Source organism: Neolamprologus brichardi, chromosome 8, assembly GCF_056152115.1.
Source record: "Neolamprologus brichardi isolate AB-2024 chromosome 8, ASM5615211v1, whole genome shotgun sequence".
NCBI lineage: Eukaryota > Metazoa > Chordata > Actinopteri > Cichliformes > Cichlidae > Neolamprologus > Neolamprologus brichardi.
Window position 1 is genome coordinate 22,799,468 of NC_142111.1, and position 16,387 is coordinate 22,815,854.

The 16,387-nt window shown below is 41.5% G+C and overlaps 1 protein-coding gene across 1 annotated transcript in view; it reads left to right on the forward strand.

The window, feature by feature from the left end:
* Nucleotides 1-5,774: 5,774 nt before the first annotated feature.
* tbkbp1 (TBK1 binding protein 1) overlaps nt 5,775-16,387 on the forward strand; it is an 80,819-nt gene continuing 70,206 nt past the window's right edge. Inside the window, exon 1 of the mRNA XM_006793169.2 lies at nt 5,775-6,202. The gene's annotated coding sequence lies outside the window, so the exon portion shown is untranslated. The remainder of the gene's footprint in view (nt 6,203-16,387) is intronic.

Sequence of the window (16,387 nt, forward strand, 5' to 3'; positions counted from 1 at the left end):
TGCCTCCTGCCCTAATTTGAGCCCAGAGCAAGCACTCCCACCAGTGCTCTTCCAGGTTATTCCATCCTTCTTCCTCTCCATCATTTAAATTGGCCAGCCATCTCCCTGGATATTGTTCCCAGGTTATCATCTTCCGAAGGTAACACAATCATCCTCACCGTTTTAAAGATGGCACTCTTATCTAATCGTTCTTCCTCCAAGAAAAGGTCCGTGCCGTGGTTTTCATTTTTGTGGTCTCCCAAAAGATGCTTTCTCCAAACCTGTGTGCCCAGTTTGCATCATGTTTTTCTTTTTTCTACAGAATGCTGCAAAATCTCTGATTCAAAAGCACTGAAAAGCCTTCAGCTAATCCAAAATGCTGCAGCAAGAGTACTGACAGGGACTAGAAAGAGAGAGCATATTTCTCCTGTTTTGGCTTCCCTTCATTGGCTTCCTGTTAAATCCAGAATTGAATTCAAAATCCTGCTCCTCACATACAAGGTCTTAAATAATCAGGCCCCATCTTATCTTAATGACCTTGTAGTACCATATCACCCTATTAGAGCACTTCGCTCTCGCTCTGCAGGCCTACTTGTTGTTCCTAGAGTATTTAAAAGTAGAATGGGAGGGAGAGCCTTCAGTTTTCAGGCCCCTCTTCTGTGGAACCAGCTTCCAGTTTGGATTCGGGAGACAGACACTATCTCTACTTTTAAGATTAGGCTTAAAACTTTCCTTTTTGCTAAAGCATATAGTTAGGGCTGGACCAGGTGACCCTGAATCCTCCCTTAGTTATGCTGCAATAGATGTAGGCTGCCGGGGGATTCCCATGATGCATTGAGTTTTTCCTTTCCAGTCACCTTTCTCGCTCTCTATGTATTAACAGACCTCTCTGCATTGAATCATATCTGTTATTAACCTCTGTCTCTCTTCCACAGCATGTCTTTTATCCTGTCTTCCTTCTCTCACCCCAACCGGTCGCAGCAGATGGCCGCCCCTCCCTGAGCCTGGTTCTGCCGGAGGTTTCTTCCTGTTAAAAGGGAGTTTTTCCTTCCCACTGTCGCCAAAGTGCTTGCTCATAGGGGGTCATATGATTGTTGGGTTTTTCTCTGTATCTATGAAGCGCCTTGAGGCGACTTTTGTTGTGATTTGGCGCCATATAAATAAAATTAAATTGAATTGAATTGAAAAATCCAATCAGAAACTGAAAGATTTCTGTGTGCATGTGTATGTTTTGATTTCCTAGACCCAGTCTTGTTGGAGTTATCAGTTCACTAGCTGGGCCCACGTCCTCATTTTAGGTTCGACGGCGTTTTAGTAGGTTAAGGTGAATGGCTTGGAAATGAATTCAGCTGCGGTTTGGGGAAGGCCTCGAAGGAGACTGGTGGCAGCTCCCAGACCTGGCAGATCTCCATGTACTAAATAGAAGTGAAGAAGTTAAAGAATTGAAAAGGGGAGGAAAGGTGGGAAACGAGAATGAACAGCTTGTAGAACTGGGAGAACATATATAGATAAGAACTGGACGGAGCGTTTGGAGGCGTGGTCCTGCTCCTGAAATTCTGATACTTTATCTCCAATAATCTGGACTGAATATGACCACAGCTCTATTTTTCTCTTTTAACCCCCCTGTCTGTAGCTTTTACACCTGTGAGTATCAATCATAACCGTTCCCAAAGCAAGGGGATGACGGGACTATGTCATTAATGCGTGCACTGGTGCACTGTGGCTGTGAGGCTGTTACAGACGTGTGACCAATGAATATCAATCTCCTGCCCTGTGTGCACCAGAGCATCCACTTAGAACCAAAAACTGAACTCAAGGAATGTGACAAAAAGCCTGCGGTGCTGTCTTGGCCTTAATGTCAAGCAGACCTACTGGGACAATGGATGAATTACAAACATCCTTACAGGTCATCGATGCTCTGACCTATACAGTATTAGGCAAGTGGATTTATTGAAGTGGCTGGTCAGTGTAAGAGCTATATATTACATGAACAGCATCAAGAAGCGTACTATTTATTTTATGAAATATGCACACTCAGGGAGAGAATAATCTTTGCACTCTCTACCTTTGAGTCACCAAGACTACTGTAATCGGCTGCACACTGACAGATTCAACCAAGCAAATGCAGCTTCTCTGATGAAATGTGACCTGGAAGCTTTCTTCTTCTGCCCATCTTCACTGACGTAAAATGTGTAGGAAGAAACCGAAATCATGCAAACAATTATTAAAAGGCACTTCTCCACAAAGGTAACAAGGAGTCAGATCTCTGCCTCAATAAATTCCTGCTTTTAAAAACCAGAGTTGGAAACATTAGCGCACAATTGAAGAACCTGTATATAGTCAATACATATGAATGTCTATAATTGCGATCAGGTTTTCCAGAGTTTTCCAGAGCTTCTTGGAAAAACCTTGCCCAGATGAAAAAGCTCTCAGTGTGATTGTCAATCAAAACACATCCACATGCTACATTAGAGCTACGATTGTCTCCTCTCAGTGTTTGCTCTTGTGTGCCTGCTCGAGTTACTGCAGAAGCACGAACCGGGATAATTGTGTCATCAAATTCTCAGAAGATGCAGCTATCTTGGGCTTAATGCACAAGAATAGCGCCCTATGAGTATAAGGAGAGAGTTGTGAAATGGTGCGATAAGAACCCTCTCACACAACATTAAAAAAACACATGAAAGAGACAGTTTTTTGATCCCAGAAGCCCAAGCCTGCAGGGATCCATCAAGAATCCATCACTCACATCTATTCCTGCAAGAAACTTAGGCAATACATCCTGGGAGAATGTCAGAAAAGGCCGTATTTCACGCACGCTCAGGGTTTACGAAACAGTGCTGACCTGAAGAGAGAGCATGATGAGATTCAGAATTTCAGCTGGAGCTTTTTTAGCCATCCTGCATGAAATGCTAAGCAACAGCGTGCAGGCATGAGTAGGCTGTGTATTGACATGCAGATTAGCTAATCAGTCAATTTGAGTCATTAAAGAGCGGACATCTTTCTAACAGCATCTTCAAGGTAGGCTTCAAGATGGTCTTTTCTTTATTTTGTGTGAATGTAAAACATTGTGACATAACCACAGACTTGAGAAAATGTGATTTTATTGTTTTCTTATCACCACATTTCCAAATATGTTAGTGTTTCATGAGAGGAGTCACTATAACAAGGGTGAGAGAGAGGGAAAAAAGAGTTGCAGGAGGTAGATTCAGAAATAATGTGAAGATTCTGTTTAAAAGGTTTAGCTTAGACAGATAAGACACTACGTTTATGAAAAACCGAAGACAAAAGAGAGATGACAGCAAACTCTAAATGAAGGCTGAAAGGAAGGAGATTTAATTAAAGCTTTTTCCTCCCTGTAAAAAAACAACAACCCTACACTTGCTAGAAGAAGAAGACCACAGACACTCAACACTACTGAAGCTTGCCCACTGGGGCTGGTCAGCTCCTTTCCCAAGCTTTCATACTCAGTGCTGATTGCTGAGTGGAGTCAGCTGTGCACTGGCTTTGCAGGGAAAAGGGGTGACATCAGAGTCAGTGGAAAGGACACGCCTCCAACACAAAACACGGTACGCGTGCTAGCACCATAACAGTCAGATTACTGTAAAATGTCAATGCATACACAGCAATGATTCGCAAATCACTCAAAGCATTCTTTAATACTAGATGGTCTCAAAACCCACAAATCAATTACTGAAACTATGAAATTTCCCCTGTGAGGTTGAACCTTCAGAAGTAAAGATTGCAAAGTGTTCATCTTTTTGCATGGACAAAGAGTTCACAAGCAAAAGCTAGATAAGGTGAACTTGGGGATTTCATCATCTGTGTCTACATAATATTAAAAGATTCAGAGAATCCACAGAAACCTCTGAAAGGATGAAAACCAATACTGAATAGCAAACATCTTCATTGAGTACAGATGTGGTTCTGTAGTGCGAATCACTGTATGGGCTCAGGAACACTTGTGGAAACTACTGTCACTGAACACAGTTAGCATGAACTGCTTTTTGTCTGAGAGATCTGAGTCTGATGTGCTGTTTGGAAATCAGGGACGTCCTACCCTTCAGGCTGAAGAGGAAAGACCCCACAGAACATGTTGTGAGCGCAAAGACTGGGCGCATTGTCTGTGATAGTAATGAAGTGGCATTAGTGCACACAGCATAGGTAACCACCACACCACAAAATTCTGGGCGGCATGGTGGTGCAGTGGTTGCCAGGTCCTGCACTTCCCTGTGGCTTCCTCCCACATTCCAAAGACACAAATGTCCACTGAACATGAACGTGAGCGCGAATGATTGAGTCTTTATGTGTACCTAGCCTCCCACCCTATGACAGCTGGGATAGGCTCCAGCCCCACTCCAAACATGAACTGGATAAAAAGGAGTGAGGGAGGGCTGGATACAGATTTTGGAGTAATATATTCAACTATAGGCAGCACGGTGGCACGGTGGTTAGCACTGTTGCAGCACAGCAAGAAGGTCCTGAGTTCAATTCCACCATCAGGCCGGGGTCTTTCTGTGTGGAGTTTGCATGTTCTCCCCGTGTTTGGTACTCCGGCTTCCTCCCACCGTCCAAAGACATGCAGCTTGTGGGGATAGGTTAATTGGATAATCCAAATTGCCACTAGGTGTGAATGTGCGAGTGAATGTGAGTGCGAATGGTTGTCTGTCTCTGTGTGTTGGCCCTGCGACAGACTGGCGACCTGTCCAGGGTGTACCCCGCCTCTCGCCCTATGACAGCTGGGATAGGCTCCAGCGCCCCCCGCGACCCTGAAAAGGATAAGCGGAAGCGAATGGATGGATGGATATTCAACTATGAAAACAATGTATTATTTTGCTCAAGGACTATTTCATGGAGATAAAGCCAAACTACATTCCTTAAACATTACAGGGTGAAAAAGTGCTTATTTAGCCTGCCTGCAGTCCAATCCTGCCACTCACTGAAATCATGCCGCACATTATGAAATATTTTGTTTCAAAATATGACACCGGAGGCCTTTAACTGTGATGAAAACTTATATCAAGTAATAATAGGAAACAGTGTCTTTGAAAAGTACAATAATGTTCCAAGTTCACAAACTCTTACACAGGGGATCATTAAAAGACGAGGTGATGCAACGCGGTGGTAAACTTGCTCTGCTGCAACTTTGAAATGTTTTTCAGGTATCAAATTGAACATGAGCACAAAAATCATGTCATTTGTTAGTTTCAACATCTGACACATTGTCTTTGCAACATTTTCAGTTAGTATATCTTTGCATTCTATGATTATTTACATTTTTACACAGGACTCGCCAATAACATAAAAGCCTAAGCCTGCAAAGCACACATCAATTTTTAAGTGGACCACGAAGCGTTTTGTGCACTCAAAGACAATTTTATAAACGATTTACTGCTGGAAGTCCGAATTAAGACGTGCAAATGAAACAGCACTTTCTCATTCTTGGCAGAGGTTATGCCCATTTCAGAAGTGGGACACTGACCCAAATTATCTATATGAGGGTCAAAGATGTAAAAGACGCAGCAATCAGACAGAGACCTGGATTTGAAATTGTGTTTCCAGTGCCTGACACTTCATTTAGCTTAGTTGGCACCAGTGCCAGTTCAAGCAGCGTTTTTTTTCTTCACAGCCCTGAAAACAGAAGGTGTGAATAGTTTTCATGTATAGAGGATGTAGCCATTGAAGGAGCCATGTGGCTTTAAATGTAAGCTGTTGAATTGTTTGCAAAAAAAAAGAAAAGCATGCGCTATAAATAACACTTCAGTCCCGTTATGTGCTGCTTTTATCTCATTCCCTTCTGCTGTTTGGGGACTCTGTAAGGACTTAATGCGTCTGGACTACAGGGTCGAAGTGTTATAACGTTCGTGTTTGCCTCAGTTTGCTGTCAGATTCTTAGCTCTCCCTCTAAAATGCAGGGTGACTCAGGCAGGAGACATAGATGTTCTCGTTAAAAGGAGAAACTAACGCTGCTATTCCCGCGACATCATCATCCCACACTAGTGGAGCTCCACGGTGCGCGATGTGATGCTCAGTCCTGCACAGTAGCAGCTACGGGAGACGTGCTTATCCCTGCCACAGGCGCACAGGAGCACGGGAGGAGGAGGACTACAGGAGCGGCCAGCGGCACCGGACACACCGTGAAACAGGACGCCTTTCCAGGGGCTGCTGTCCCCTCGCCTCCCACTCTCTCCAGCGATGGCATCCACGGATCGATCAACGGGAGCGCGTGAGTTGTCTTCTTTTATGCAAACCGTGCAAAGGCTTTCATGTGACGGACATAGTGTGTGTGCGTGTGTGTGTGTGCTGGAGATAGAGAGCAAACTGCATGTCTAACACCACAGCCATGTTTTGGTCATCGCACTGATCGCCTCGTGTAAAAAAAAAGAAAAGAAAAACGGGGATTTAAGATTTCTTTTTTAAAAATACAGCATACAACTGTGTTTATTTATTATACGCGCAATTTATTTGCCTACAGCTGATGCGTAGCTCTCCTTAAAGGAGACGCGTGTGCTCGCTTCTCTGGCAACATCAGCACCACAAAGAGCGATGCCCCTGGCCGCAGGCAAGCTTCAACTTCAGCTCCGTGCTCCGTGCTCAACGCGGTCAGCAAAGTGTAGACTACATCTGTTGGCCAGTGGTTGTAAAATCTGCTTTTCTTACTCTATATTGCTACTTAGGAGAGTTATGGAAAACAGTAAATTCTGCACAGCCTTCTATATATTTTCACTGCAGGCATAACTATCCTCTTAAAACCCTGCGAGAATATTTGGGAATTTCAGACATTTTCAGACTGAAAATATGCAAGCTGTTCTCGCAAAGCCACGCTTTTCTTTCTCCTTTCTGTTGGTGCTGAAGGGGGATGTGTGCTCACTGGATTGTAGAAGCAGTCTGTGGAGCATTTCTGGCTGTGAAATACAAACAGTGCGCATCGGCTAAGTAAAGACAAATGAGAGAAGGAGGTGAAAAGGAAAACAAAGACTTGCCCTTTTCTCGTGGAATAGAAACACTTGCGTATGGATGTAGCTGTTCTTCGTGGTTCGTTAATGTGTTCGAGAAAAATGGAAAAAGTCACGGAAAAACAGCCACGGGTTAAGAAAAATCTCACAGCAGAACTTCACCCATGCCTCTCCAAACAGAATTTGACTGTAATAGTAAGCTAGAGTGTGAACTGGGGAAAGAAATCTATCAAGTTTCATGCTGATGTCTCCAAAATAAATGTGGCTGTTTAACTGCAAAGCACACTCATCACTGAAGTAAACCGTCAGTATCACATTTTTGTCTATTTTGTAGATAGAAAAGATTTTGACCCATTGCTGATGCTTAAGTCAGTGGTTCACCAAACTGAAAGGGCTTAAAATTTGAATCTGAAGCAAAGTAATGGACAAGCTAGCTGACCAGGATCCGTCCAGCCTGGTATAAAGACACAGATGCTTGTGTTTAAGCTGCATCTGTGGGCTGATGTGACTCCTGCACATGAGATGGAAATGGCACAGTGGAAACCAAGAAAATGGAGATTTGTAAGAGGTGTTTAATTAAAGTTGGAGAAAATGCTGTTCTAACCAAGAGCTTTTGGTGTATAAATCCCACCAAAGCATAAAGTGAAAAATGAAGGAATGTGAAACTTGAACAGGATCCAAGACTTGACTCTTATGTGTGTGTTTGTGCCTCTAAATCTACCCCCTGAGGTGGAATTCATGGTATTGCATTTTTGTTTGTTTGTGTAGCTATTCAGCTGGCTTGAGTAAATGTTTATGGATATGCAACCGTTGCAGACATGCTTGCATGGAGCCCAAAAAGCCCTCGAAAAATAAAACAACCAAGAAATGGAGAAAAAATCTCTTAGCCTGATGGAGATCATGGGCACCCCTGGTGACAGTGCAAAGATGCAGCATGTAGACAGCGGAAAAGCACTGTGTCCTCTGTGCAGGGTCAATGCACAACCCTTTAAAAATAATTTTTGTTTTGGTCCTTGTGGTTTGTTTTTGGTGTGTTTGTTAGCAAATTTACTCAAAGTTTTTTGTATGGATTTGTATGAAAAGTTTACCCCGGGTGTGATTTGGTTCAGCTTCACAGCGATTAACTTTTGAGGTCAAGACCATCAAAGCCTGATTTTTAATTTTTTTAATTACTTTTACTATCCAAAAGTTAAAATGTCTGGTTATTATGCAATTAGGTCAAATCTCAAATTTTTAACTTCTGAGAAAATAGCTACAATTGAAGAAGACAACGTGGAACTTCAATTTAATAACCCCAAATTTTGACGTATGGGTGCCAAAAACAACCCAGATCTCTGTAACAACAAACTTTGTTAAGGATTTTTTTTAACATCGAAAGATCGGAAAAAATTGCTCCCATCATGTACTCACAATTCCATATTAAACTATAACAGCTTGATATTCCCACGAAAATGTTGCAGACTAACTAAGAGTAACACAGCAGGCTGCTCATCTTTATTCATTCGGGATGTGTTTGGATTAAATTATATTGTAGTTTGAAGTCGTTTGTCTTTCCTTTATGACAAACACAAAATGTTTTTGCATAGAGTGAATATTTAAAGGATTCTCTCAAGAGTGGGCAGGGACATCGTGCTGAAAGGCAGTCGGGATTGTCTTCACGGGCCTCATAACGTGTACACAGGTGCACAAGGAGGAAAGTGAACATTTAAGCAGGAAGGATAGTGCCTAGACCATGAAAACCTTGAATATCTAATCACTCTTTTGGGACTAACATCCCTGATCCGAGTCATTATTTCACATGCTCATATAGCCTTAATAATTAGCACCATGCGCAATCTGTCAGTCACTGTCGGCGCCTCTGCAGTGGCCTATAAGAGGGGTCAAGAGGTTACATTAAGAACACTTAACTTTAAGCTTCCCGTCCATCTACAGAGCCAGATCTTACCGGTCTCCAGACTTCAGTTGATTAGCACCACTTCAGCTTTCATCCCACCCTTCTTGTCAGTTCCCATGGGGTCGCCTTTGAGGGAGCTAATTTAAGTAAGTGAATCATAACTTTACCTGCTAATCACCAATCGCATAACCACTGTACTGCTGTATCGTCCCTCATGGGTCCGGGCTTGTTTTGCTGTTTTTCTGCCCTTGTTAATCATGTTTTTTTTCCCTCCACACTTTAAATTGGATCGCAGCGAGCTCCTCCATGCTTGAAGCTGTTGTATAATGTACTTTGTTATTTGCTGATGAGTGCTGTTGATGCTGTTTTTTTGGAAACATGATGCGCTGTGAAGTGAGGTTAGAGTAGGCCGGTGAGTTTACTCTCATGAGGAAATGGCCTCTCAGACAGATTTTGTTTAGAAAATTATTAGATTTATACCGAGGACACCGTCCACGCCTAATATTACATATGTTATTTTGGGGTTTGTTGTGTTTTATTTGATTGTATTTAGACACACCTGAGGGGTAAGTGTGCGTCCCCAGCTCTGGGATTGAGCTTTCATTGTGTGAGACACACCGTCAAGTGTTTATATCATTTTTTAATAATACAAAGTCTTGTTTAGGGGCGGCTGTTTGGTGCCGGCCGACTTGCTCTATGAGTAACTCCTGTAATGTGTTTAAAGACAGTGTTTGTGTGTATTTGTGCGTGTGTGGAAGGAGTGGTTACTGACGCAATCACACTGAGAACATTGGCACCTTTCATTGCACAGAGGAAGTGTTTTTCTGTGCTGAATGAATTAACGTGCCGAAGCAAACGAGAATCACAGCTGAAACAGTTGCCGTTTGCACGACTCGTTCAGGGGTGCAAAATCTGAAAAATCACATCCTTTGCAACACGCAGAATCTTAAGAGCAGATTTGCTCTGCAGGTCTAACATTTAACCCTTCTGGAAAAGAAATGCTTTTCAAATCGTTGCCTCAGTGTTGCAAAATAGAGAAACGCAGTAGATTATTGGGTCTGCTCAGCTCTGTGAGTGGCACATTTCGGGCTCTGCTAATCACTGATGTTTTTTTCCCTGCAAAGTGCGCATTAAGATTCTGACATGCAAACATAAAGCTGCTTTTCTGTTATCATTAGAAGAATTTCTCATCCAGACACGATTCTCATGATGTTAATTCAATTATGCAAAGCTAAAAGCTGCCACTCACATAAATGAATAAAAATCAATGCAACTTTTATATTACACAACACACACACACACACACACACACTATATTATAGATGGACGCCCACATGACAAATAATGTAATTTGGTTGCTACAAGTTTATAAATGTAATGCTTGTAATGTAGTCTCATGCTGTTGGCCTGAATGAAAGATAAGGCGTGAGGAACAGAAGTCTGGTTGACTCAAGTATTTCTGCTTCAAACTCCAAGTGAACTTAGTCATGCAACACATCATTTGGACGCACAAAAGGATTTTTAGAGGGTTTCTCACATATGAAGTATTACCCTTTAAGACCTGAAAAGGAGATATTGTGTAAGGTCAGTGGAGCTCCAATTATAGGGGTAGCTCCTTTGCAGAAACCATGACATAAAAATACAGAAACCTTGTTCAGAGCACTTTTAGGTAGAAAGTATTTTCTTTCTATTGTCTATTTAAGGTACATATCCTTATTTCCCAGTTGGTCACCACAGTAGAGGGGACAAAACCCTCCTGTTTATACTAGGTACCACCACTAGGGGTAGATTATTAGGCGTGTAAGGCAACTGTGCTAACCAACTAGCTAAGACTACAGGTCAAATAATGCATTCTCACCAGGGAATTTACATAATCACGTTGCGTCAGATGCTATTTGTGTTTCATCATTATGCATGAGGTATTTTATGGCCCAATTTTAGAGACTTACAAAATGCACTTCAGGAGGCTGGAGAGGTGCTGGTGACATAAGGTTATCTGCTATGAGACTGTGGTTCACATTTCCTTTGGACCATTATGTTTTGGACTTATTATCTGGGTTAGGTTCAGGCACTAATGGCTCAGGCACAGCAGAGCACGGCAACCTCTTCGTGACTAGAAAAAAATCAGCAGTTCCCCGATATTTGTATTGAGTTTTTTGCTGTTGCTGGTTTAGACTGAGGGTGTTGCAACCACTGGGCGACCGTTTTCAATTACACAATGATTAAATAGATTGCAACCTCTCTTAGACAGATTGGCAAAGCATTGCAAATAACTGGAGATTTGCAACACATTGAAATCAATGCTAAAGACCGCAACTCAGGGCATCTCTTTACAACCAGTGATTCCACTCAGCTGCTTGTATTCTGCCTATATTCCTAGATAAAAACAAGGTTGCTGTGCACCTGTGTCATTTCGCAGTTAGATTGCTGCCCTGCAAGAACTACGTGACTTTTTGTGGAGGATTTTTGAATTTCTGTTTCAAATCTGGCAAAACTTGAATTCAAACTGGCAACAGATTCCTGATTTTTGCCAAATTCATGACAGTTAATCTCAAACAGATTGAACGTAATGGCCATCTTGACCCCTTTCAATTACAACCTGACAGCAGACTGATAGGTGACTGACTCTTATTGATGTTTTATTGCAATCGTGACGCATCACAGTTGCTTTAAAGACAGCAGCTGACTACAAGTGTTGACAGATCTGATCTCGCTCTCCAAAGAAACAGTGATTAGGTCATGTCATGGCCTGCAACCACTGTTATATTGTAAAACCTGCTTGTCTAACACTATGTAAACACTTTGGGTGAAAACACACCCCATTGAAAAAAGGTTAGAAGTTACAATCCCGCTTTGCCAATGCTGTAACCTGGCGTGTGCCACCAAAGAACTCCTTGTGTTTAACTAAGAGTTGCAATGCAGAGTTATACAATTGGTGGGTATAGCATACTTCCTTTGTGAAACTCAAGACAAGGTTTGTGTGTGTGTGTTTTCTTTTTTGAGTGCTGTGTTGGTTAACAGCAGGACACAAAAGAGAGCTATGAGTTCATGTGTACTGGCAGATGATCTTGGCTAGCTGTCCGTGGCTGCAGACTGAAGACAGTAGTTGGAGATGGCTGGAGAGCAGAACAGGCAGGTTTAATGCACAGTGAGCTGAACCCAGTTAACTGAAATGAACCAAAGTACACAAAGAATACAAAACTAGGAACAAAAGCTGGCTCTAGCGTAAGTACTACATTAGAGACTAAAGGATCTGACAGCGAGTGAAATGAAGAGCTGGGGTATGTATGCAGCTGTGTCCTAAAAGAAGCCAATAGAGCTTAATGTTAGAACATTATGAATACAAAGTGTTCTCTAGTGTTGAAGTCATAGGCGGCATTTAGGTTTTTTTAGTTCTTTAACAACTTCTAGCTCCTGACAGACAAGAGTAATAATTAACACCAACAGTTCTTGTCATTAAACACAAACATGTACAGTTTGGGTTTTTTAACATATGATTAACGCTGCTATTTTTATTGTGAGGATAGTTGGATGAGTCATTTTATTGTTCTATATAAATCTGTGTTGTTTTTCTTCCCTGAACCTTGCTGCCCCGCTGGACTGAAACTGGGAGCTGTCAGCACGTTAAGAGTGACAACGCTGAGCAGTACACACTGTCTTCTTCGTACAAAGCATAACTGTCGTTATCGTCTTCTGCGAACGAGATCTTTCAAAAGGCAGTTCTGACATGATAATGCATTGAAATAGTCAAAAAATGCAGAAAGATTGAAGCCATTCAAGCAAATAAAGGACAGAACATAACACAAAGGACAGAAAGTCGTGTTCTTTAAAAAAAAGAAAGAAAAGGTGGCAAAAATTCGACTAAAGCAAGTATGCAGGATTTTTTTTAATGTCGTAAAGACCTTGGCCTCTCCAGCTTTCTGCTCTGTGAGTGACAAGCTGTTTGTGTTTAACTGCTGTGCTCTTTAGACTGGCTTCAAAAGCAGGATTTAATTTAACACACTGCATGCGTTATTTCCTCTCATAGCTGAGTGTTCACTGTATATCGGCTGCATCAGGACGGCACATACTGTTATTGCACGTCTGTCTTCTTCGTCGTGGCGCTTGCACAGCCTGGATTGGCTTATTGCAGCTTCGATGATAGCGTTAATGATGTTCTCACCTCAGGGGATGTCACGGGGAGATGGGATTAACGACAACGAATAATTTTCTAATGAATTAGAATTGAGTGTCAGGTCAAAATGATGACGTAGGATTGATGTAAATGGATTGCATCACAGCTCAGAGGTCTGCTGGGATGATAAAGTGTTTATTATCCACTAAATGAGGCGGTTATTTCCAAAATTTATTGGCCTTTGCTGTCATCTTGAATTAAGTCTTTGATCGATTCTTAATTTAAAAATATTGATTATTGTAGCTTTCTCTAGCTTTATTAAAACCATTCTGTTTCACACTCTTAATACGTATTTGATCAAACTCAGGCCTCACTTACAGCCCAACATTTAATCAATTCTTTATAGTTTCTTTATAGTGGTTTATAAATTCAATTCAATTCAATTTTATTTATAATGTGCCAAATGACAACAACAGTCACGTCAAGGCCCTTTATATTGTATGGTAGAACCTGCAATAATGCATACAGTGAAAAATAATGCATTCATATGACTCCCTAGGGCTGTTCGATATAACGATATATATCAGATGACGATATAAAAACGTCTATGTTTCATTTTACGCTATCGTTTGTTTCGTGGTGTCGCAAAATAAACTGTTTACGGCAATATTTTTTCATCGTTTTGATGGTCACTGTAGTGGCTATATTAATTTCTTAAAGTTCTCTCTTTCTCTTATATTTAATATAACCACACTACAGACGAACAAGCGCCTGTTTTTATGTGTTGTGGTTAGCAACAACGACGGTAACAGCGTCCGCTTGTTTATGTTCCACATAAACCTTTCACAATAAAGCTCAAGATCCTGTTGAGACTTTTCAAAATAAACTGAATCACGTGAAAGTGCAGATTATTTACGGATGAGAATTAAAAAAGAGCCGCCAGGTGCTAAAAAATAGAAGTTAGACTCAAACGTTAGAACAGGCTTTTCCCCGCAGCACGCCGTGTAATAAATACTCACAAAGAAAACGGCGGCTGTTACAACTTGTGTCTAAAAATGTATCGTTTCATGCATCGGTTAAAACACTCGACTCCAGCTACATGACGCGCAGCTGGAAACACTTCCCGCAAGTCGAGCTGCCCGAGATTCACAGAATTTACAGAAAATGTTACATTTTTGTGATTTATATCGTTATCGCACGATAGAATTCTTATATCGGGATATGAGATTTTGGTCATATCGCAGAGCCCTATGACTCCCTATGAGCAAGGGAGGAAAAACTCCCTTTTAACAGGAAGAAACCTCCAGCAGAACCAGGCTCAGGGAGGGGCGGGGCCATCTGCTGCGACCGGTTGGGGTGAGAGAAGGAAGACAGGATAGACCCCAATACCTATAAATCATTCAAGCATAAAAATGGCAAAGGGATGAATTGTGTTATGTCTACACATAACTGACAACTTGGCAAGAACCTAGCAGGCTGTCAAAATAACACACAGTTTGTTCCCATTTCTTTAGCTAAATCTATTTAAAAAATGCAAAACATAACACAGTTTGACAGGCATAAGACGCTTCAATCAAAATACAGGCGACAACAATGTAACCATTAAGCTTTTTTGTTGCTAGGAAGAAATATATATATTCTTTTAATTGTTAATTTTTTTACAGACAATGGTGCGCATAGAAGTTGCATTAATAATCCACTTTGTTCACTCAGCACCTTGATGATGCTGTAATTTCCACTCAGCACCTGAGAGTCGGGCTCAGCCTTAGGAACATGAGGTCGTTTGTCTCACTCTGCAGTATCATCACTGCTGGCCAGCGAACATTAGACCGATTGCATGCGCACACACAGCGAGGAAGCGTCCTGCCTAGAAACAGTCCCGACATAACTCTCATTTAGACAATTTATGCAAAACTTATTTCATTTTCCTCCAATAGATTCGCCACTGTTCCATACTTTAGCTTTCAGTGTCTCCTGCCCCTGCGTCGGCTCACTGGGAGGATCTACTCACTTATGTGTTCATATACATAAATATGGACGTTTATGTAAGCTACTTACTGACTGAATCACTAAATGAAAAGAGAGAGCAGAGACCCTGCTGGCTGATGGAATATTCATGGGTGGCTTTCAAGGGTCACTAGGGGTAAAGGAAGAAGGAGACAGGGAGAAAAAACAGGGAATGACTGCCACTAACTGCTGTGTGTCCTGCCTTTATGTTTTGTTCATTTGATGTCTTTATTTAGGCCTGGCTGTTAAATAAGTCAAAGTATTGCAGGCTAGAGCAAGTCAGGTACTCAGTTGTGTAAGTCACTGCAGCAGGTTTCTCTGTTTGACATCTGTGAAAATAGAATTTTCTAACAGTCTAAGATAATGACCATTTCTGAAAGATGCTAACCAGTCACGACTGGCGACTAAATTTTAATCATTTTAATAGAGAAAGCACCAAAATCCAATTAAGCACAACCCCCAGGTTCACCTGCATAAAAACAGACATAAGAGGCTTCTTTTGAAGTACGGTTGATAACGGTGATTGGTTCCAGAGCACAAAGTGTCTCTTTTTAATCCAAATAAAAGCAAAAAATAAAAAAGTTAAGCCAGTGATAGACAGTTCCCATAAGCCTCAAAATCCACTCAGATTTCACTAATCAGGTTTATGGCACAGTGGAAAATGCTGCACAACTTGTTACACCTGGAGAACATATAGGTGACAAAGCTTTGATAGTTTCAGGGAATACATCCTCTTGAGGTGACCTCCTGGTTACCTTCAGGAGACAAAAAGGTAAAAAAAAAACCCCAAAAAAACCAAACCCAAAACAAACAAATCTGGAGGCACAGATACAAATATGTCCTTTTTTTTATTACAATACTTTGATGCGGTTTAAAATCTTTTTGGAAATAAAAGTTTGAGAATAGGGCTGCACGATTTTGCATAAAATGAGAATCACGATTTTTTGGCTTAGAATTGAGATTATGATTCTCTCACGATTTTCTTTTCCAATATAAATATTTATTGCACTTATTAACTGCACATCAACTTCGTAACAGTTGAGACTGAACATAAAACCAATAAATAAACATAAAAACAACAAATGTCTCACATTTTGTCGTTGCCGCAAAATGTTGTACTGCTTGAAATTGCATCTCCGCCGTTGCTCGACACTGCGTGTATAGAGCAGGTAGTGCAACAATAGAAAAATAGTTGCGGGACGGCACTGTGTAGCGTTTGTCTAGGGTGTTGATCGTTTTCCTAAATCCCTCGTTTTGCACAGTGTTGATGGAGCCATATCTTTGGTCAGGTGATAAGTGATAGCCTCCGTAATTTCTTTGTGCCTGCGGGAGTTCGACGGGTATAGGGAAGCGCTGTATAAGGTTCCCGTTATTAATGTTTGGGTGGTTGACCGGGACGGATTTTCTCCTGTCACTTTCTCGTCATCCCTGACGTGTTCT